Source organism: Asparagus officinalis, chromosome 8, assembly GCF_001876935.1.
Source record: "Asparagus officinalis chromosome 8, Aspof.V1, whole genome shotgun sequence".
Lineage (NCBI taxonomy): Eukaryota > Viridiplantae > Streptophyta > Magnoliopsida > Asparagales > Asparagaceae > Asparagus > Asparagus officinalis.
In genome coordinates, this window is record NC_033801.1 from 80927784 (window position 1) to 80950639 (window position 22856).

The 22856-nt window shown below is 36.2% G+C and overlaps 1 long non-coding RNA gene across 1 annotated transcript; it reads right to left on the reverse strand.

Annotated features, from left to right (window-relative positions):
- LOC109822193 lies at window positions 10986–16996 on the reverse strand. The gene is made up of 2 exons (XR_002242050.1): window positions 15568–16996; window positions 10986–12014 (listed from the first exon to the last, which is right to left on the reverse strand). It is a non-coding gene; the product is annotated as an uncharacterized LOC109822193 (long non-coding RNA).

Here is a 22856-nt window from a genome sequence, read left to right on the forward strand (position 1 = left end):
GTAGAATGGGGAAAGAGCTTTTTCTCTCTGCTGATATAACACCATGTAAGGGAGATATAAACACAATTGTTTGCATGTAGCCAGGGATGAGTCGAATTGTATGGTTAGGGGCCCTCAATGTCACGGATGAGCACTTTGTTACAAATTGAATCGTCTTTCTTTTTTTTATCAAAAAGATCATTCTCCATAAATTTACGATGCAAAGGCTACACTATACTCATTCTCATTATAGCAAGTTAAGAAAACTCAATGTAAAAGCTCTCTCAAATGCGCCTTACATCATTAACATTGCTATTAGATCCCTCAATTCTTAAAAACTGTTTTCAAATGTCAAGATATAAAATTGGGGACCCATTTGCAATTTCAATAATGTAAAGGACTATTTTCAAATGTCAAAGAGCTAAGCGGCAGATATCAAAGAGGCCTCACAGATATAATATTTGCAAGTTTTACTTCGTGAAACAAAACCATGCGAGTAACAGCTTGTCCCGAATCCCGACCGATTCGAGGAATGAGTCCCAACTTTCTAGATAATGTTTGCCTTCGTTTTGAAGTTTTTTCAAGAGAGATAAAGTTACGATTTAGCCATGACCTGAGTAGATATCTACCCTACTTCCTTCTATTTTTGATAATTTTAACAAGATATGGTCCATATCCATATTGTAAATTGAAATAGTAGTAAGCATACCACTTCCCTGTACTACTTGGGGGAGCCATATGGCCCATATGGCCCTTGCCCGGCCCTCCGAAAATCATCATGCATATATAATGTGAATTCCGTTCCAAATTTTGATCAATAAAAAAAAAAAAAACCTCAACCACAGTTGCTCCCCATATCATGGTTCTGAGTTAGCATAACATGCTGAGAATCTGAAACTTTTGAGATTTTCACAAGTTGAAGGAGTTGTAAAATCGTTCAAGCGGTGTTATTAGACGAAATGTTATGCTACCTAGTCAAACATAATTAAAAGAATTGAACATTTTAATCTTTAGAGTAGAAGATCAAGATCCATCAATTAGAAATCTAAGACTTTAGAACATGATTAGTAGAAAATTTTATGCAAAGAGAATTTGCTATAGGATCCGGATTCTCTCCTGTTAGGGGATATTAGAGTATCCAATTACCCCAGTTTTCACCTCCAATTCTATGGGACAAGATAACCCCTGTCCATACAATTCTGAAAATGATGCATAAGTCACTATAATATCCTAAGTTTTTAAAGTCCAAAGTTACTACAATCTCCAAAACCACATTTCAATAAGGTTTTTGGATGAGAGGATTTGATTTAAAATTCAAGAGGGTTGCGTTTGGATGAAAGGATTTGATTTGAAATTCAAATCAAATTTCATTGTTTGGAAGTTCTTAGAATTTTAATTCTAAATATCACAATTACAAATTCGTCATTTGGAAAAATTAGAATTTCACTTTTAAAATTTTAAACTCATTTGAAAGCTATTGAAATTTAATTTCTAAACTAGATTTCAGTCATAGAAGAAAGATCTCTCATTATCTATTTCAATAAGAACTTTGCACACCAATCTATTATCAATGTAGTATTAGTATAGATAGTTAGAAAGTTAGGATTACTACAACAATAAGATTTAATAAGATTTAAATATAACAAGATTCAGGGAAGAAGGGAGAAAAAGCATACACATCAATAAGATGAAGCATTTAACAAGACATATGTCAGAAAACACTACAATAGCATCTAAACCAGTATACTACATTCACTACAATCTAATCCTTTCCCAGGAGTAGGGGTGGCAATCTAGACCCAAACCCAATAATCTACCCATACCCACCCACAAAATAGCCCAACTATACCCAACCACTTAACAAAGCGGGTCCTAAATGGGTGGGTATTGCTTCCCTCCAGTGTAAACAGTTCATAACCGGACCGGCCCATAACCCAACCCAATCTGATCCGCCCCCACACCCTCGTTCTCCTTTCTCCCCTTTCTCAAACCGTCAAACGCTCGAGCCCTAGCGCCTCTCTCTCCTCTCAAAGCGCTCGATTTCACCTCATCTTTCTCCGATCGAGCCATAGTTCCTCATCTTTCTCCGATCAAGCCCTAGTTCCTCTCGATCGACAGGAGAATCGAATCTTTAACTTGTGGAGGCTGTTAGCCCTTATGTTTTGATGATGTTTTACAACCATCATTATCGGCACTAATTGCTTGTTAAGTGAAAATGTAGTATATATATACATCAAGCATGTTAGTGCCACAAATGGAGGATTTGATGGAATATGCACTACAACGATGATATCCAAAGGAGAAGGAGGCATAGTGATGAAGCAATGTTCATTCAAGAACACTAAATGCAAATGGAAGCTTCATCCAACTCAAGTTATATCAAGACTCAAGAATTGTATTCTACGTGAGGATATTAGCTAGTTTTTATTCTCTCTCTAGTACTAAAATGTAGGCAAATAGTTTAGATTTAAATAGAAGCTATTGGGATATCACACACGTTTTCATACTTATAGTTTTGAGCGCTTTCACAAAAATACTATTTCTCATAAGTATGAGGACCTATTACCAAAATTCTTTTTCCAAACAATTTGTTTTTAGTGTTAAAAATATTTTACAAAGTTTCACAATTTTTGAAAGTCAAATGAATATTTTACAGATTTTTTAAAATGAGTCAAAAATAGTTTTGAAATGTATCAGTCTGCGGTCGACCGCCACGGTCGATCGCACCTGACTTTATTCGATACTGGGCAGCAGAAACTTTCCCGGTCGACCGCCGCGGTCGATCGTGAGCTCGAGATTTCCCACGATCGACCGCCGCGGTGGACCGCAGAAGTTTCTGCTTGTTTTCTCGTTTTCAGATCTGGTTCGCGGTCGACCGCGAATTCTTTACGGTCGACCGCCATGTATTTTCAACGGTCTTTTTATTTGGGTTCCTGTGCCGACTGTACACAATCTTGGCACAGTCTGTTGCAAGATTTTTTCTAGTTTTGGGAGATTAGGTTATGAGTTTAAATAGTTGGTTTCCCCTATTTAAACTCATACCCTCCTTCTTCCTCAGTGCCCTAAGCTTTTGAAAAAACAGAGACGTTTTTACTGAGAGCCAAAACTTTCAAAATCAGTTTTCTGTGTTTTCTTAAGTTCACATCCCAGCTTCAGTTTGATCTTACTCTTTGCCATAGGGACTTTGTAAAGAGAGGTTTCTTACACCATTACTACTGTTTTGAGAGCTTGATCTTGTGAAGATCAACTGTGTGGAAGTGTGATCTTGTGGAGATCAACAGTGTAGTTGTGAGATCGTGAGGGGATCGTTGTGTAGAGAAAGTTTCGGCTTCCAAACCGGGTTGTGTAGTGGATTTCTACTCGAGAGTGGGGAGCGGGGACGTAGGTCAGAGGACCGAACATCGTTAACACATCGCGCGTCACAAGGATAACGATTCCTAACTCTATCTCTATTTCTACTGTTGTTCTTTTTGTGGATTATTGCTTATCTAATTTTTATTGCACTAGTTTTAGCCTTAAGACCCTAATCACCCGCCCTCTAGGGTCCAACACCAATCACTGGTACGAGTCTGGAAGATACATCAACAGTCTTATCCGATCACCTAAACACTAACTTTCCCATCCCAACTCTTCTCGTTTTTCTAAATTAACCATAATCCTCATTGAAAACTTGGGTTCACCGCCTAACCAGTTAACACACTCACACATGTCACGAAGTCCGTTCATGACGCCCAAGGTTACCTTCGTTGCATTGATCTTGATATCCTAGAACTCATAGAAAAGAAATATGTAGAAAAGCCCAAAGTTGGGACTATGACCGATAGAGAAAGGCCCCAAGCCAATCTCAATGCAAATGCTATGAATGCCTTAATTTATGATCTTTCCCCCAATGAGTGTAATAGAGTTTCCACGTGTGCAACCGCATATGAAATATGGGTAAAATTATGTATTACACATGAAGGAACCCCCAAGTTAAGGAATCCAAAATTAGTGGGCTTATGCATGAATATGAGTTATTTCAAATGCTTCCAAATGAATCAATTGATGCTATGTTTTCTCGCTTCACTAACATTATTAATGAATTGCATGGTCTTGACAAGAAATTAACTATTCAAGAGACGAACTACAAGATTCTCCGTTCATTGACTCCGATGTGGGAACCCAAGGCGACGGCGATAGAAGAAGCTCATGACCTTACCAGTCTACCTCTCGATGGCCTCATCGGCAAGCTCAATGTTCATGAGAAGAAGCTCAAGGGAAAGGAGAAGGAGGAAGTGCCCTCACGGGAAGTTGAGGAGCCATCACCAAAATCGAAGACCATAACTCTCTAAGGAGCTAGTGATAACTCATCTTCGTCATCGGATAGTGAAGTTGATTTTTCTAAAGAAGTGGCTCATCTCTCTAGAAGAATTTCTAGACTCATAAAAATGAATAAGAAGTTTAATCCCCGATCTAACAACAAATTTTCTTCACATGTAGGAAAATGTTTTGAATGCAATAAACCGGGTCATATCGCTAAGGATTGCCCCAAGCTTAAGGAGAAATACATGAAATACAAGAAGAAGAAGGCGATGTATGCCAGATGGGAAGAATCTGAACCAAGTGATTCGGATAGTAATGAAGAAGGAGCTAAACTTGCTCTTCATGATCCCAACATTTGCTTCATGGTCTATGAACAAGAGGTAATATCCGAAACCGAGAGTGGATCCTTTTACATGCAATGTGATCTAGCTACGGCTTTAGAAGAATTGAACATTGAATTCAAAAGAATGTCAAAAGAATTTTCTTCTTTTAAAAAGTTACATACTTCTTGTAATATCAAACTAGAACAACTACAAACCTCTCTTGCACTAAAAGATGAATTGCTAGGAGATCTCGATTTTGAGAATAAGCAATTAAAATCTAAAATTAAAAGACTAGAAATTGAGAATGGTAGGATTAGACCCACTCATGCTTATGTTAACCATCATCACCATGGTAGAAATAGAATTCATAGATATCATGCTCAAACACACAAGAGAAATTTTGTGTGCACATATTGTATGAAACATGGACACATTTCTACGCATTGTAGGATCAAGGATAATCATGAATTTTATAGCATGACATGGGTACCTAAAGGTACCAAGCTTACTAACCACCAAGGACCCAAGATTTGGGTACCTAAAGTTACTACACCTTCATCTTTTGTAGGGAACATCACGGCCACGACGTAGAGAGATATGGTACCTTGATAGTGGTTGCTCACATCATATAATGGGCAACAAAGAGCTATTTGCAACCCTATCAAGGATTGAAGGAGGTAGCGTCTCCTTCGGTGGTGATGAGAAAGGTAAAATCATTGGTATAGATTCTATTGGTAAGAAACATTCACCCGTTATAGAAGATGTTTATTTGGTAAATGGTTTGAATCATAATCTTCTTAGCATTAGCCAATTGAGTGACAAGGGTTTTGATATTTCCTTTAAACCGGACAAATACATTATTAGTATGAATGGAAAAATTGTTTTTTTTTTTGCTAATCGAAAATCTAATGTGTACATTTTTGAGATGAATGAATTAGTGTATCAAGATGTGAAGTGCATTGCGGCAATTGATGAAAACCCTTGGACTTGGCATAAGAGGCTTGGACATGCAAACATGGAATTGATATCCAAATTGTCCAAAAAGAATCTTGTTAAAGGGTTACCAAATTTGCATTTCATCAAAGATACCATATGCGAAGATTGCGCTAAAGGTAAACAAACTAAATCTTCTTTCAAATCCATCAATGAGGTATCGATTTCTAAACCTTTGCAATTACTTCATCTTGATTTATTTGGTCCTATGCGTGTTACCTCTCTTGGAGGCAAACACTATATATTTGTGATTATTGATGATTTTTCTCGTTTTACATGGACAATATTTCTTGCAAATAAAAATGATTGTTTTGAAGAATTTTCTAATCATGTCAAAAGAATTAAAAATAAAAAAGATTTGAAAGTTGTTAAAATAAGAAGTGATCATGGTGGTGAATTTTAAAATGATCTTTTCTATGAATTTTGTGCTCATCGTGGTATAACTCACATGTTTTCCGCTCCTAGAACACCACAACAAAATGGTATTGTTGAACGGAAAAATCGAACCATACAAGAGATGGCACGCACTATGCTAAATTCCTTTGATTTGCCAAAATACTTTTGAGTGGAAGCCGTCAATACGGCTTGCCATGTTTTAAATCGTGTTTTAATTAGACCAAAGCTTAAGAAAACTCCTTATGAACTATTTTATGGAAAAACTCCTTTTATTGGTTATTTTCGTATCTTTGGTTGCAAATGTTTTATTTTAAATACAAAAGATCATCATGACAAATTTGATTCCAAAATTGATGTTGGTATTTTCTTAGGTTATGCACCTCGAAGTAAGGCTTATAGGGTCTTCAACAAATGAACTCTCGTTGTTGAAGAATCTATAAACGTTACTTTTGATGAGACTAATGTTGGTTCTTAAGTTGTTTTACCTAGGAAAGATGACGATGATGAGAGAGGATTGGACTTCTTACAAATCAATGATACACCCTCTATAGAAGCACAAAAGGATGTGGATAGCTCCAATGCTCATGAACAAGTTGAACTTCCTAAAGCTTGGAAATTCGCATCAAACCATCCAAAGGAACAAATAATTTGGAGCCCTTCATAAGGAGTTGCTACTCACTCAAAAGCTTTGAGTGTGGTAATGTTGCTTTCTTATCTCAACTAGAGCCTAAAAAGGTTAATGATGCTTTAAATGATGAATTTTGGGTTTTAGCTATGCATGAGGAACTAAATAATTTTTAAAGAAACAATGTTTGGAAACTAGTTCCTAGACCTAACAATGCTAGTGTTATTGGTACTAAATGGGTTTTTAGAAACAAACTTGATGAACATGGCATTGTAACTAGAAATAAAGCTCGTTTGGTTGCTCAAGGATACAATCAAGAGGAGGGCATAGACTATAACGAAACCTTTTGCACCGGTTGCAAGGTTGGAATCTATTAGCATGTTTTTAGCATTTGCTAGCTTTAAAAATTTTAAATTGATTCAAATGGATGTTAAAAGTACTTTTTTAAATGGTTTTACAGAAGAGGAAGTATATGTTGAGCAACCCCCCGGTTTCATAGATCATGTTTTTCCTAATCATGTTTATCGGGTTCGAAAAGCTTTATATGGGTTGAAACAAGCTCCCAGAGCTTGGTATGCTCGCCTCTCTAGTTTTCTTGTTGAAAATGGTTTTTCAAAATGAACAATTGATAACACTCTTTTTGTGAGAAAAAGGAAAAATGATTTCATTTTAGTTCAAATATATATTGATGATATCATTTTCGGTGCTACTAATGAATCTTTGTGCAAGGAATTTTCTAAAGTTATGCAAGATCATTTTGAGATGAGTATGATGGGAGAGCTTACATTCTTTCTCGGGCTCCAAGTCAAGCAAACTAATGATGGGATATTCATTTCTCAAAGCAAGTATGCTAAGGAATTGGTGAATAAATTTAATTTGGAGAATTCTAAGCATGCGCCTACTCCCATGAGTACAAGTGTCAAGCTTGATGCGGATGAGAGTGGTGAAGATGTGGACCAAAAACTACACCGATGTATGATAGGTAGTCTTCTTTATCTCACCGCTAGTAGACCCGATATCATGTTTAGTGTGTGTGCATGTGCACGTTTTTAAACTTCTCCTAAAGCATCTCATTTAATTGCGGTTAAAAGGATCATTAAGTATGTTACTGGAACCTTTAATCTTGGTTTATTTTATCCAAAGAGCACCTCTTTTGATTTATATGGTTTTTGTGATGCCGATTTTGCCGGATGTAAGGTAGATCGCAAGAGTACGAGTGGAACATGCCAATTCTTAGAAAATTCTCTTGTTTCTTGGGCTTCCAAGAAACAAAATTACGTTGCATTATCCACTACGGAAGTGGAATACATTGCCGTCGGCTTATGTTGTGCACAAGTTTTGTGAATGAAACAAGGCTTAGTTGATTATGATTTGATTTTTTAAAATATGAAAATCTTTTGTGATAACACTAGTGCTATCAATATTTTAAAAAATTTGGTTTTGCATTCTAGAACCAAGCATATTGATGTGCGTCATCATTTCTTACGCGATTATGTAGAGAGACAAGATGTATCCCTAGTGTTTGTTAACACAAAATCTTAATTAGCGGATATATTTACCAAGCCTCTTGGTAAAGATGATTTTTGTCGCATAAGAAATGGTTTGGGCTTATGCACTATGTGAAAGTTCTATTTGCTTGCTTGTTTAGTTGCATTTCGCATGCCTTTTTATTTTTTTTACCCCGTTTTAATGGTGACAAAGGGGGAGAGAAATCTCCTCATTTGTGCACATAGTAAGGGGGAGCTCATAGATAGGGGGAGCTACTATCTATAAGCTATATTTATGTTGCTCTTATATAATGGTTGGTTGTCATCATCAAAAAGGGGAAGATTGTTAGCCCTTATGTTTTGATGATGTTTTACAACCACCATTATAAGTACTAATTGCTTGTTAAGTGAAAATATAGTATATATATACATCAAGCATGTTAGTGCCACAAATGGAGGATTGGATGGAATATGCGCTACAACGATGATATCCAAAGGAGGAGGAGACATAGTGATGAAGCAATGTTCATTCAAGAACACTAAATGCAAATAGAAGCTTCATCCAACTCAAGCTATATCAAGAATCAAAAATTGTATTCTAAGTGAGGATATTAGCTAGTTTTTATTCTCTCTAGTACTAAAATGTAGGCAAATTGTTTAGATTTAAGTTGAAGCTATTGGGATATCACACACATGTTTTCATACTTATAGTTTTGAGCGTTTTCACAAAAATACTATTTCTCACAAGTATGAGGACCTATTAGCAAAATTCCTTTTTCAAACAATTTGTTTTTAGTGTTAAAAACATTTTACAAAGTTTCACAATTTTTGAAAGTCAAATGAATATTTTACAGATTTTTTAAAGTGAGTCAAAAACAGTTTTGAAATGTATTCGTCTGCGGTCGACCACCACGGTCGACCGCACCTGACTTCATTCGATACTGGGCAGCAGAAACTTTCACGGTCGACCGCCGCGATCGACCGCAGAAGTTTCTGCTTGTTTTCTTGTTTTCAGATCTGGTTCGCGGTCGACCGCGAATTCTTTACGGTCGACTGCCAAGTATTTTCAACGGTCTTTTTATTTGGGTTCCTATGCCGACTGTACACAATCTTAGCAAAGTCTGTTGCAAGATTGTTTCTAGTTTTGGGAGATTAGGTTATGAATTTAAACAACTGGTTTCCCCTATTTAAACTCATACTCTCCTTCTTCCTCAGTGCCCTGAGCTTTTGAAAAAGCAGAGACGTTGTTTTTACTGAGAGCCAAAACTTTCAAAACCAGTTTTCTGTGTTTTCTTAAGTTCACATCTCAGCTTCAGTTTGATCTTACTCTTTGCCATAGGGACTTTGTAAAGAGAGGTTTCTTACACCATTACTACTGTTTTGAGAGTTTGATCTTGTGAAGATCAACTGTGTGGAAGTGTGATCTTGTAGAGATCAACAGTGTAGTTGTGAAATCGTGAGGGGATCGTTGTGTAGAAAAAGTTCCGGCTTCCAAACCGAGTTGTGTAGTGGATTTCTCCTCGAGTGGAGAGCGGGGACGTAGGTCAGAGGACCGAACCTCGTAAACACATCGTGCGTCACAAGGATAATGATTCCTAACTCTATCTCTATTTCTACTGTTGGTCTTTTTTGTGGATTATTGCTTGTCTAATTTTTATTGCACTAGTTTTAGCCTTAAGACCCTAATCATCCCCCCCCCCCCCCCCCCCCCCCCCCCCCCCGGCCAGAGGCAACGATTAGGGTTTGAGTCAAGTTCGAGCGTCTCTCCTGTTCAAATTCAGGCCTTTGATCGAGCAATTTCAACATTCAGGTCTTCAAACGAACTAATCACTGGATTTTTAGGAACATTCTTTGTAGGGTTTCTTGATCTTGCCTTTTTCAATTTTGGGGTTTTTTTAATCCCGTCTCCTTTCAATTTTGGGATTTTCTTGAGTGTTTTATTCGTATTGGCGTTAATGTTATAAATTGAGGAGCTTTGTAGTATGTTTTAGTCTTGAGATCATATTGGATTGATTAATTTTGCTGAAATTTTGGTTTAATTTGAAAAGTTTGAATTTTCACTACATTTTATAAGATAAATTTTCTTAGGACAGGTCTCTCATATACTAGCAACTAAGATATTGTTTTCTAAGGAAATTAAATTATCTTTTACTACAAATTAAGCTTCAATCATATAGATTGGAAATTTAATTAAGGTTTCCATCGAAAAGCATGAGAAACAAAAAAAGGTGTGAGCCATATATATGTTCTTTTCTTAGCATCAACCAAGATCCAGCTAATAGTTGATCACAAAGAATTAATGGTGCATTTTGCATAATTACTCTATGCATCCAGTCTAAAGGCTAGAAGCCGTTTTAGTCATCCTAATGTGATCGGATTGACATCCCTCTCATCAAATCAGTTCTAATCAAAACTAGTTTAGTTCTGAACCAAGAGAAGAATGGACGAAAACAAATCGGTTTAAGGCCAAAATTGGTGAGCTAGTTTATAAGTTCTACTCATGTTCTTTTTGCCAAACAGACCCTAAGTAATAAGTGCACTCGCACACAATACAGGATGCACAATTGTAGAAGAAATTCATGCCGGCAAAGACTGTAGTGGTTATGTTTGTATGGTTAATGTTATTTGGATTGGTGGAGTTATAAACCTTGTTCTTGTCTATAATATGTGATTAAGAGTTTCAGGGAACCCATGTTTCTGCTTCTCTTTTCTTTCAGTCACTATAATGTTTACTAGCCATGCCACTGGAAGTAACTCAGTTGCCAAGGAGTTATTAAAGGTCAAATATAGTCAAGTTTTTCTTTGAGGTATTCGTGATGATGAGATGCTTGAGTTTGAACAGTTTGAGAGCCAACTAGTTTCAGTCAGTAGGACCAAGTCTGAATTAGAAAAGTATTTAGATAAAAAGATGATTTCTTGGAAGAAAAATGAGAATCTGAATGTTCTTGAATATTGGAAAGTAGAATCTGAGAAGTGTCCTCATTTATCCCTGATGGCTCGTGATATACTTAGTATCCATGTTACTTCAGTGGCCTCTGAATCTGCTTTCAGCATAGCTAGTCGTGTGCTTGATAAGTATCGCAATCGTATTCTTCCGAAAAATACCAAAGCTCAAATATGCCTTGGTTCTTGGTTAGATGAGGTTCCTTGTAAGTTTCTTACTTTTTCTTGTTATCTTCTATAAATTTATGGTGTACATGTGTTATATTAGACTAACATAGTTGTATCCTATAATCTAAATGCAACTCTGGAAGATATTGAAGGACATTTGTTAGTGCATGATTTTAGTGATAATCAAAATTTTGAATCTGAAGGTGAAATCTATATGTGTATTTTCTTTGAGGTATTACTAAATAACAGTGTCGGTTCTGACGCTCCGTAGATATGTTCTTGACTGACAACATGTGCAGTTGTGCTCATTCTGTTACATTCTTCCTGTGCTCCTGTTCAACAAACACATTTCATGATTTTACTTAACTGATCTGGTATTGCAGTCCTCTAGAATGATTATTTTAGCGGGATTTATTCCTTATTTAGTTTTGGTTTGATAATCATTCCATAGACGTATAATTAGCTTTTCTATCTCTTACACTTTTGCTAATTAGGGTCGAGGTTCGTGATAGAAATTGCAGAATGAAGGATGGTTTAAGAATAAATATTTCATGAACTGTTAAAGCTATTTGTAGCATATTGGTTCCACGATTCCACTTAGTATTTCTTTACTTCTTTTGGAGAACTGCATTGCTGGTTTATTTAATTAGTTTCGCAAATAAGCATGTCAGCAGTGGTTTGTTTGGCATCGTCCTTTAGCGTGCTATTCCATCTATTTGCTTGTGCCATTGTAGTCTCATTTCATCTTGAATACTCTTGTATCCGCATGAGCCAGCAAGTGTAGGTCGCTGTAATTATCTACAAAAAATGTAAGATGCAGCATTTCATAGATTATCTTCATATAATAGCTTTTGTAGATTGTCTTTGACGAAAAAAGTAAAACTAGTGACGAATTCCTATTTTCTATCAGCCCAGAACTGGTGAAAAAGCTTGCAAGGCAGCAAAGTCCATGGTTATCAAAGAGATGAATTTGCTACACATCCAGGTGGAGGAGAGAGTGCAATCTCTACTCAACCAAGTTCTTCTTGTGCTCCTATATGGGTATCGAGCATTGGGCGCCCCGTATCCTATGTGCAGGCTGTAGCTTGGAAAGTCCTTAACAACGACGATTCTCACCACTGTTTAGCTTTTATGATTGTGAACTGGTCTTTTGTTTGATCATATTCCTCGTTATGCATCTTGCCTCTTTTATGAAACTTAAATGTTGTACAAGGGGCCAATTATGGATTGTACTCAATTAAGTTATGTTGACAGCTCATCTACTATGTTTACTTTATATGCTTACCTATGTGTTCTTTGCTTTATAAAGACATTTCATGATCTTTCAGGTTGAAAGTGCAAAAAAAAACTAAAAATTTGCAAAAAAAAACCCCTAAAAGTTTACAAAAAAATCCACTATAAGTTTACAAAAAAAACCCTAAAAGTTTGCAAGTAGATCCCTAAAACTAACATATATATACAAGCATCATAACTAAATGGGTTATTAGGTCACCCATGAATCACCCATGTAGTAAATGGGTGGATGAAAAGTAACTCATTAGCAAATACTAAATGGGTCAGCAAATACTAAATGGGTCATAAATAGTCAAGTGGTCATAAATGTGTCCACCCATTTATGACCCAAAACTACCCATTTGACATCCCTAACAAGGAGACAGCAACAGAAACAAAAGCATACATTTTTTTATGTGAGAATTACAATATAAATGCATCTAAGAGACATCAAAGATTCAAAAATGACAAAATATATGCATCTAACCAAACACCATCCAGCAACAAAGGTCCAGCTACCACCTCCTAAATATAGTGACAGGGATGATAAACATTTATCCAGCAAGCAGCAGAAGCTTAGTGTTTCTATACACAACTATTGATCATTAAAGTACATAATCAGTTACATTTTTCATGTGTGAATTACAGTAGGATCAAAATTTTAAAGATGCAGAACTACAAACTCAAGAAAAACAGGCCTAGAATCTACAATAGGCAATATGCATAATTATTAATAAATAAAAAGAAAATATAAAAAGTGGCCCTTTACCAGTTCCTAATTATTTGGCAGTAGAATAAACCCTCTATTACAAGAAAAAAATTACTTCCATGAGAGATCACTCCATCTCCTATCTCACAAGAGAAACTAGCAATCATGGGAATTCTTCAATTGTTTCTTTGAATTGAGATCTAGTCTATAATCATAGGCGTGCAACTAACATAGAAGAAACTATAATTAAAGGTTTTACAGCTGACAGAAATATGTAGATAGGTAAATGATGTTGAGAATTCAATTTGTCTTATAACAGAAACAAATCAGAGAATAGAAGTACAAGCAATGGAAATATTGTCATAATTTGCTTCTGAGAAAGAAAATTGCAAGGGATATCACTGAACATTTTTTTTGTTATCATCAGTAAGTTAAGCATATCAAGTGGAAAATGCTATGCTAAACGAGAATTATCCTAAATGCACAACAAGAACTGATAAAGAGGCCTAATATGAACCTATCATCCATAATGTATGGGGCTCTGATACTAAATTCAGCCTTGATAAGCAAAGGAGATAAATTCAATTAATATTCATGATGTACAAATTCATGGCAACAATCTAGGAAAACAGAAAACATACTACTAGCTTTTACCAATATCATGTTTTAAACATCTCTTCATAAAGTGTCTTTTAGAAGGACGCAATTATCCGATATTACACAGATTGTGATAGCCCCTCATGTCAAGCATATCTCAAATAAAACCTGAACATTTAGTAGCTAATTTCAAGTTTGTGAAGAATTAAAATACAAGTCTAAATAAATCCAGTTAAGCTCAAATTGTCTTTATCTAGGGAAATGAGTAAAAGTTATAATCCCAGTTATATTGAACAAGGCACAAACTGATAGCTTTAAGGCAGTTAACATGCCTAATAATCAACTCAAGCTCGACATTGCCATGTCCTACTTACAGTCTCCACTGACCAAAACTCAGAACGTTGATCTTTTTTCAGTATACTTGTTTTTTTAAATTTTCAATTTTGATAATACAACTAATCTCAAAAATAAAAATGTCTACCTACCATCTGACCAAAACTTAGGACATCGATCTTTCTTTTGTTTACTTGTTTTTTAAATTTTTAAAATACAACTTATCTCAAAAATAAAAAACGTCTAACTACCATCTGACCCCTCTAAAACATAAGATATGCGGACAATGCAATAGTTTTACGGATTTTCATTACTTTAATCTATTTAAGACACTATTTAGTATCACACCTAAGCAACACAAATTTTTAATTAGTAAAGGAAAAACAAGGTTTTGTTATAGATGAGAACTCATAGAAAGTGTTCCTGAAATTTTTACAGCTAAACTATCAAGATTATTTTGACATATGATACCGGAATAATGAACACACTCAAGGATCAAGTTAATAATAAATTAAAAAAATCAATACATATATGAATAATGTTCTAGTTATAAATGAACAAATTAACAAGTCTAAGCAATTATATGCATTCTAGGCTGTACAAATAGAAGAGAGAAATAGAAGGGATCTTTTCAAGATAAATAAAACTCAAGTATAACAACCTAAATTTTATCAACTCTCAAGGTACATTATTTATAGAGCAGATACTTGATATGCAATTGCAAGACTGGTTAATTCTCCTTCTTCCATAAAGAACAGTAAAGCACATTTCATTCCCCCTCAACAGGGTTAATTTTGTGGAATTTGCAAATAAACTTTGGGTGTGTATAATTATTCATATAAAAATTATGTGCACAAAAGGTGACTCAAAGCATATATGGATTTTGAGACTGTACTTTATTATTCATGATTTTTATATGATTCAAGATTCTTGAAAGCATGCCAAAATAATTGACTTAAAACACGAAATAGGAACAACAATCTGATTTCATAACGAACAAATTTGAATATAACAATGTTCTCATAAGCTTCATGAGCACTAAAACAAACAAACTAATACTTAGCTGAATAATAATTTATAGAGATAGGCTTATAACAATAAATTGGTTGATGTTGCTTATGTTCCAAAATGGGTAATATAATAAACGAGCAAGCTGTGATCTTTTAAGAAAAATTCATCATGTTGCTTGTTTAAATAAATTTTACTGCACAATTGTTCACTGATCAAAACAGTGTGCATTAAAATGAAGTGCCAGTTTTAGATTATCTCAACGGCAGACCACAGTTAATATTAATCTAATTTCTTTCGTATCAACTTTGCTTGCCTTTTGCTCTTCAAAGAAACTTTTCTCAATTATAGCAACTAAAACTAACAAAAACTAGAAATCCAATCAAAATACTCAGCAAAATCCCTAGATACCTCAAAAGACAAAACAATTACCCCAAAATGATCCTCCTCCTCAAGTGAAGTCCTCAAAAGTATCATTGTCCTCGAGCGCACGAGATCCTCATGCTTGACATCGGAGACGAAGAGATTGGCTGAAACGATCACGGCTAGGACTCGCTAAGACTGGGAATTAGGGTTCACATGAAAAGTCAGCGATCAAGAGAAAGACATGGATTGGATCTAGGATTAGGGTTAATGAATCAAGAGAGAAAGAGGAGAGGGATAGAATATAGAGAGGACAGAGAGAGTTGGGACTCGAAGCAAGAGACGAGTTTGAGAGAAAACAAAACTCGGTAAATTCCAAATGACACCTCTCTGGTTGTGATTTTTAATTCAAGACCCACCATAATATTAAAAGGCCAACTGGAATTGGACCAATTCCACAAAATCAAATATAATATCATCCAAACACTGAACTTGGCCCTATTTCAGAATTTAAATGAAACGTTGATTCCCAAACAGGCCATAAAACAGAAATTAAGCGTATTTGGTGATTTTGCATCTGTTGCATCTCCAGGTTCTGTTTGTGTTAGTCTGATGCAAAAACATCCTTTGTGCTGCACACATCGTCCCATATGATATCGGCAACATATTTAGCCGTGTTATTTAGCACAATCACAGTGATTTCTCTACCATCTAAAATGGTGTAGATAGTACTCTATTCATAAATATTCTGCAATTTAAGTTCCCGCAATCACAGTGATTTCTCTACCATCTATTCACAACCACAGCATGTGAGAAAGTCGTATTCAAAATTTTAGCTTTTTCCTTGATAGGAAATATAAACAGTCTATGCTTCTGACAAGAATAGGATCAAAAGATTAACTCTTCAGTCTCATAACTCTTCCAACTGATCACTGGTTCACTTTTGATCTCATATACGGACGATTGTCCTATGCATTAGGTCGAAACAGAGATCATTCTCAAATTCAGTTCCATGAAAGACAATGAAATTTAAAAGACTTTTTGTTTGATATTCCGTCAAACATTCAAATTATTTAAACAAGAGTTTCAAAGTTCTTAAATGCCCATTCTTATATCAAAAGTATAGTTAAGACATGCAATAATATATCGACATGCTAGACAAAGTCAAAGTTTAAGCCAAGAGTTTACATACCTACATTTTATATAAAACTTCATAGCCTAGTGGTTTCAAATAGTCTTTGTACTTCTCGTCGGCCTACACATAACACAATGAGAACATACTACAATGAACAATTGATCAAAATGAGGAAAAACACTCGCTTCTTGTAGACATACTACATCAGGCTTGAAGGTGGTTAGCTCTTTGAGAATCAGTTTTCTTCAAAATGATAAATCCAACGCCCAAGCTGGGTAATCTTTAAATTTACCAATCAAATATATTGGTGATAGAACATTGTAGGTTAAAATTCGTAAGGGTTCTTTTAAATAATCAGCAATCGGTAGGAAAGCACGGGATGGAAAATTAATCAGGTAGCCATGGAAACCTCTGCCAGCAGATGACCTGTCAACGAATGAAGAGCACGACACCTAACTTCTAGTTGGTGGCCAATATCCGATTCAATTGAAGTATATTATTTTGTGGATTTAGAAATCATTTCTCGATTCCTATGCTTGAAAATTTAATAACATTATAACAAGACAATAAACAGCGAACAATGAAATAAGTAGCTTGGCCACAATCTTTTATTGTCTTGTTATAATGTTGTTTATTGACTGGTACTACTCACTTATTTCATTGTTCGTTGTTTATTGTCTTGTTATAATGTTGTTCATTTTTCAGGCATAAGAATCGAGAAATGATATCTGAATCCATAAAACAAAATACTCCAAGTAAATCGGATATTGGGCACCAGCTAGAAGTTAGGTGTCGTGCTCTTCATTCGTTGACAGGTCATCTGCTGACAGAGGTCTCCATGGCTACTGCAGTCATGCGTGCATTCCCGATTGATTTTCCATCCCGTGTTTTCCTACCGATTGCTAATTATTTAAAAGAACCCCTACGAATTTTAACCTACAATGTTCTATCACCAATATATTTGATTGATAAATATAAAGATTACCCAGCTTGGGCGTTGGATTTATCATTTTGAAGAAAACTGATTCTCAAAGAGCTAACCACTTTCAAGCCTGTTGTAGTATGTCTACAAGAAGCGAGTGTTTTTCCTCATTTTGATCAATTGTTCATTGCAGTATGTTCTCATTGTGTTATGTGTAGGCCGACGAGAAGTACAAAGACTATCTGAAACCACTAGGCTATGAAGTTTTATATAAAATGTAGGTATGTAAACTCTTGGCTTAAACTTTGACTTTGTCTAGCATGTCGATACATTATTGCACGTCTTAACTAGACTTTTGATATAAGAGTGGGCACTTAAGAACCTTGAAACTCTTGTCTAAATAATTTGAATGCTTGACGGAATATCAAACAAAAAATGACTTTTAAATTTCATCCTCTTTCATGGAACTGAATTTAAGAATGATCTATGTTTCAGCCTAATGCATAGGACAATCATCCGTATACGAGACTAAAAGTGAACCAGTGATCAATTGGAAGAGTTATGAGACTAAAGAGTTAATCTTTTGATCCTATTCTCGTCAGAAGCATAGACTGTCTACATTTCCTATCAAGGAAAAAGCTAAAATTTTGAATATGACTTTCTCACATGCTGTGATTGTGAATAGATGGTAGAGAAATCACAATGATTGCGGGAACTTAAATTGCATAATATTTATGAATAGAGTACTATCTACACCATTTTAGATGGTAGAAAAATCACTGTGATTGTGCTAAATAACAAGGCTAAATATGTTGTCGATATCATATGGAAGGATGTGTGCAGCACAAAGGATGTTTTTGCATCAGAGCAACACAAACAGGACCTTAAGATGCAAGATGCAAAATCACCAAATACACTTAATTTCTGTTTTGTAACATGTTTGGGAATCAACGTTTCATTTCAAATTCTGAAATAGAACCAAGTTCAGTGTTTGGATGGTATTATATTTGATTTTGTGGAATTGGTCCAATTCCAGTTGACCTTTTAATATTATGGTGGACCTTGAATTAAAAGTCACAACCAGAGAGATGTCATTTGGAATTTACCAGAGTTCTGCTTTCTCTCAAACTCGTCTCTCGCTCCGAGTATCAACTATCTCTATCTTCTCTATTCTTTATGCCTCTCCTCTTTCTCTCTCGATTCATTAACCATAGCCCTAGATCCAACCCCTGTCTTTCTCTTGATCGCTAACTTTTCATGTGAACCCTAATTTTCGTACATTAGATATGAAAATGTTTCCTTCTCGTAAAAACCTCACCAACTATTGGCCTGCCAATGGAAACTCTCTGGATTCTGCGGACAAAAACGTAGACCAAATCCATCATAAGCAATTAGCACAAATCAAACTCAAAAAAGGTAGCAACTTTATTGTTCAGGTCCATTACATATGAGAAATACCTTAAAAATCACAAAGAGAGAAGTAATTGAGAAGTAATTGAGAGACGTATTAACCTGCAAATGAGAAATCTCTCGATTCCGCAGATAAAGGAACCAACTTTAACCTTAAACTTTAAGATCTGTAAGATGACATCGGCAGATGTTTGCGCAATGGGATGGCGGCGAGAGAGAGAAGAAGAAGAGGAGACAGAAATATGTTGTTCTCTGAGATGGAGAGAGGGACGCAATAAATTTGGCAAAGTTCTACGCGATGGGGAGAGAGAGAGACGTTAGAACACCATAAAAACAACTCAAAGTTGGAATTATGAGGATGCTACTGGAAATAGGGGTGTTAACGGAGCGGATACGGCTCGGATATGGTACTTACCATATCCATATCCGCTTACCCATCTCGGATATGAATACGGATACGGATATATGTTGGTAAGAAAAATTCATATCCATATCCGCCAATATCGGATACGGTTACGGATATAGATGCGGATATATAAACGGATATGCATGCAGATACAAAAAGGATATGAGAAAACTAGATAGTATTCAGAAAAATATAGTCATGTGATACAAAAAGAGTTCGTTAATATGTTCATTATGATTGAAAAGCTAAGATTAGACATCTTGATCATCAAAATTAACCACAAATCCATAATCTAAGAATCGAAACTATCGTAAGAGTATTACCAATATGGATATTTTCGAATACGGATACGGATATTTCACAACAAAACCATATCCGCAATCATATCCTATCGGTAATAGATTTGAGTAACCATATTCGTATCCTAACGGATACGGTTACGGATATTTCCTCGGATACGGATACAGTTTGGCACCCCTAACTGGAAAAATACGTAAATAAAAAAAATAAAAAACAGAAAAAATTTCGACTAAATCCTGGCGACTCATTTATTTTGATGGAGGGCAACCTCATCTAAACATGTTACAAAAAAATTCCTCAGTTCCCCCGCCCGAATCGGGGATAGGGGTGTGCACTGTTCGGTTCGGTTTTTACCAAATTTTGAACAACCGAACCGAACCGTCCATTATTCAAAACCGAACCGAACCGTTGCAAGTTGGTTCGGTGCGGTTTGGTTTGGTTTGTTCGGTTCTTAATAACAGGCTAACATTCTGAAGTAGTTGTCAATTGAACCCCTACTCTCCAACAAGTTATAGTTTAAAATCAAACATTTACTCTAGATTACAAACAGCATGAAATCCATCTTCTTCACGATCAAATGTCTGAGTCTAATCACATTACTCTCTGAAAAAACTCCAAAATTTCGAAGATACTAATAAAAAATATAATAAAGCTTGCAAAAAGAACAAATTTTTAAGCATTTACCATCTAGAGCTTCACTCTAAAATTTCAATCTAACAACTTAACAAATATCTTGTTCAAATTATCCCGCTGCAAAATAAGGGCATTTAACTTACCAGCAAACTACCATTTGTGCATCAAATTTAACAAAATTTTCTGTCAGTTTCTCAAATAAATACTAGATGTCAGTAAATACATTCTCGTACTAGCTAGGGCAAATTTGAGTGGGGGATGCGGTCACCGCCGATAAGATTAGAGTGAGGGAAGGGGAAGCGAACGCGTACCTGTTGAAGAGCAGGGGCTCGCGACGGAGACGGAGGGCGGTGACCGGACCGCGATCTGAGGGGTTGAGAAAAGTTGAGGAAGAAACTTCAGGAGAGCGTTTTTAATTGGATTTTGATTTGGAAAAGAATCGAGAGAGAGCAACGGGAGGCTACAGTAGATCTGTAGGGGCAAGGGGGTGGCCATGGAGGACTGAGCGTGGAGTTTGGGTCTACGAGGTTCTCTAGGGCAGTAGGGTTGGAGCGGCGGTGGCTGGACCTGAGGTTGGGGAAGAGTTGGAGAGTTAGGTTTAGGTTAGACTGTTGGAGACTTGATTTTATAGTAAGTGAAGAACGGGTCGGGTAATAAAAAATGGGTATGGGTTATGGGCGGTCGGTTCGGGCGGTTTGGGTTGAAAAATTTTCAACCCGACCCGAACCGACTTAGAACTAAAACCGAACCGAACCGCTAATTTTCGGTCGGTTCGGTCGGTTTTTTTGGTTTGGACCGAACCGTGCACACCCCTAGTGAGATCCCAAGCAAGTAGCTGGCTGGGTTGGTTTTTTTTTTTTAATTTTTTGCTGCTGTGGGGTTTTTTTTAGGGCTACTTACGTTCAACTATATATACATAACTTGTGCAAATGCTATTTACGCTCAACCATATATTTTAGTTGCAATTACATTAGCAACTTATGCAAATGCTACTTACGTTCAACTATATACATAACTTGTTCAATGCGATTGGACGCATCTTTTGCATGAAATTAATCTCAAATTCTAGTTTGGATGTTTGTACTTTTACTTGTTACTAGTTTTTATGCACATGGTTAAATATCAAAATAATTTATTTTTTATTTATTTCATTACTATAAATAATTCAGATTTATTTTGAGTTCAAATCTGTAATATTGAATTATTAGATTTGCTATGGCATTTATTTAAATATTGTAAAAAAATCGATGTGATGGATTTTTGTGCTAAACTTGGATCAATATACTTAACTAGGATATCTTAATTGATTTCCTAAGAAAAAAATATCAATTGACATAATAATATCTTCAAGCAGAGTAGTAAAAGAAAATAAGATAAATTGATCCTACATCTCATATTCCAAACTTTACTAATCCCAAGCTATAATATGGAGTCAAGCGTGAATAACAATATCATTATGAACTATAGTTCTAGCAATAAAGAAATTACATTTATTATTGCATTGAAAACAGACGAACGCACCCCTCGACGAACGCGATCTTCGACGAACGCACCCCTCGACGAACGCGACCCCGACGAACGCACCCTTCGACGCTGGCGACAGGTTGTCGCCAGCCTGTCATCTTCCCCTATATATAAGAAACCCTAGGTCTAGGGTTTTTTTGGTGTGTGCGGCGCTGAGCTTCTCCCCCTTTCTCCGATCTCTCTGGCGGCGACACAAAATCGCAGTAGCGATTTCGTTTTTTCTCCTCCTCCAATTTTTCAGCCAGGCGGCGAACCCAAAAGAACGCAGCTGCGTTTTTCCCCCTTTTATCTCCAGCACTTGGGATCTGAGAATCTTAAGGGGAGATTAAGAAAAGGGTTTAAGAGATAAAGAAAGGCATTTAAGAAGAGAGAGAAAAGAGAAAAGGAGATTTTAAAAGTGGGAATTAACACTGTAGCTACAGTGTTTGTTTGAGGAATCTCAGTTTAGAGATTTGCTCTTAATTTGTAATTTCTTGTTAGATTAATAAGAAATTATCTGTGTGGCTCCCGAGGACGTAGGCAGTTGCCGAACCTCGTTAAAACTTGGTGTACTTTTTCTATTCTGCGTTTCCGTTGCATTAGGGGTTTCAGCGTTAAATTCCCAACATCGGAGCCAAGGTTGGAGGCGGCGGCGACTGGATCTGAGGTTGGAGAAGAGGAGAGTTAGGTTTAGGGCTGGTGGAGTTTGGGATTTTATAGTAAGTGAAGAGCACGGGTCGAGTAATAGAAAATGGGTATGGGTTATGGGCGGTCGGTTCGGGCGGTTTGGGTTGAAAAATTTTCAACCCGACCCGAACCGACTTAGAACTAAAACCGAACCGAACCGTTAATTTTCGATCGGTTCGGTCGGTTTTTTCGGTTTGCACCGAACCGTGCACACCCCTAATCGGGGAGACCATTTCTCCCTCATTTTCTTTTTCCTACCCTTTTTTATCCTCTTAAGAAAACTCGCAAACAATGTTAAATTTATATTTTTCTTCCCCTTTCCCCCATCTAAACGAGTCAGAACCCAAGGTGTGGTCAAGCCT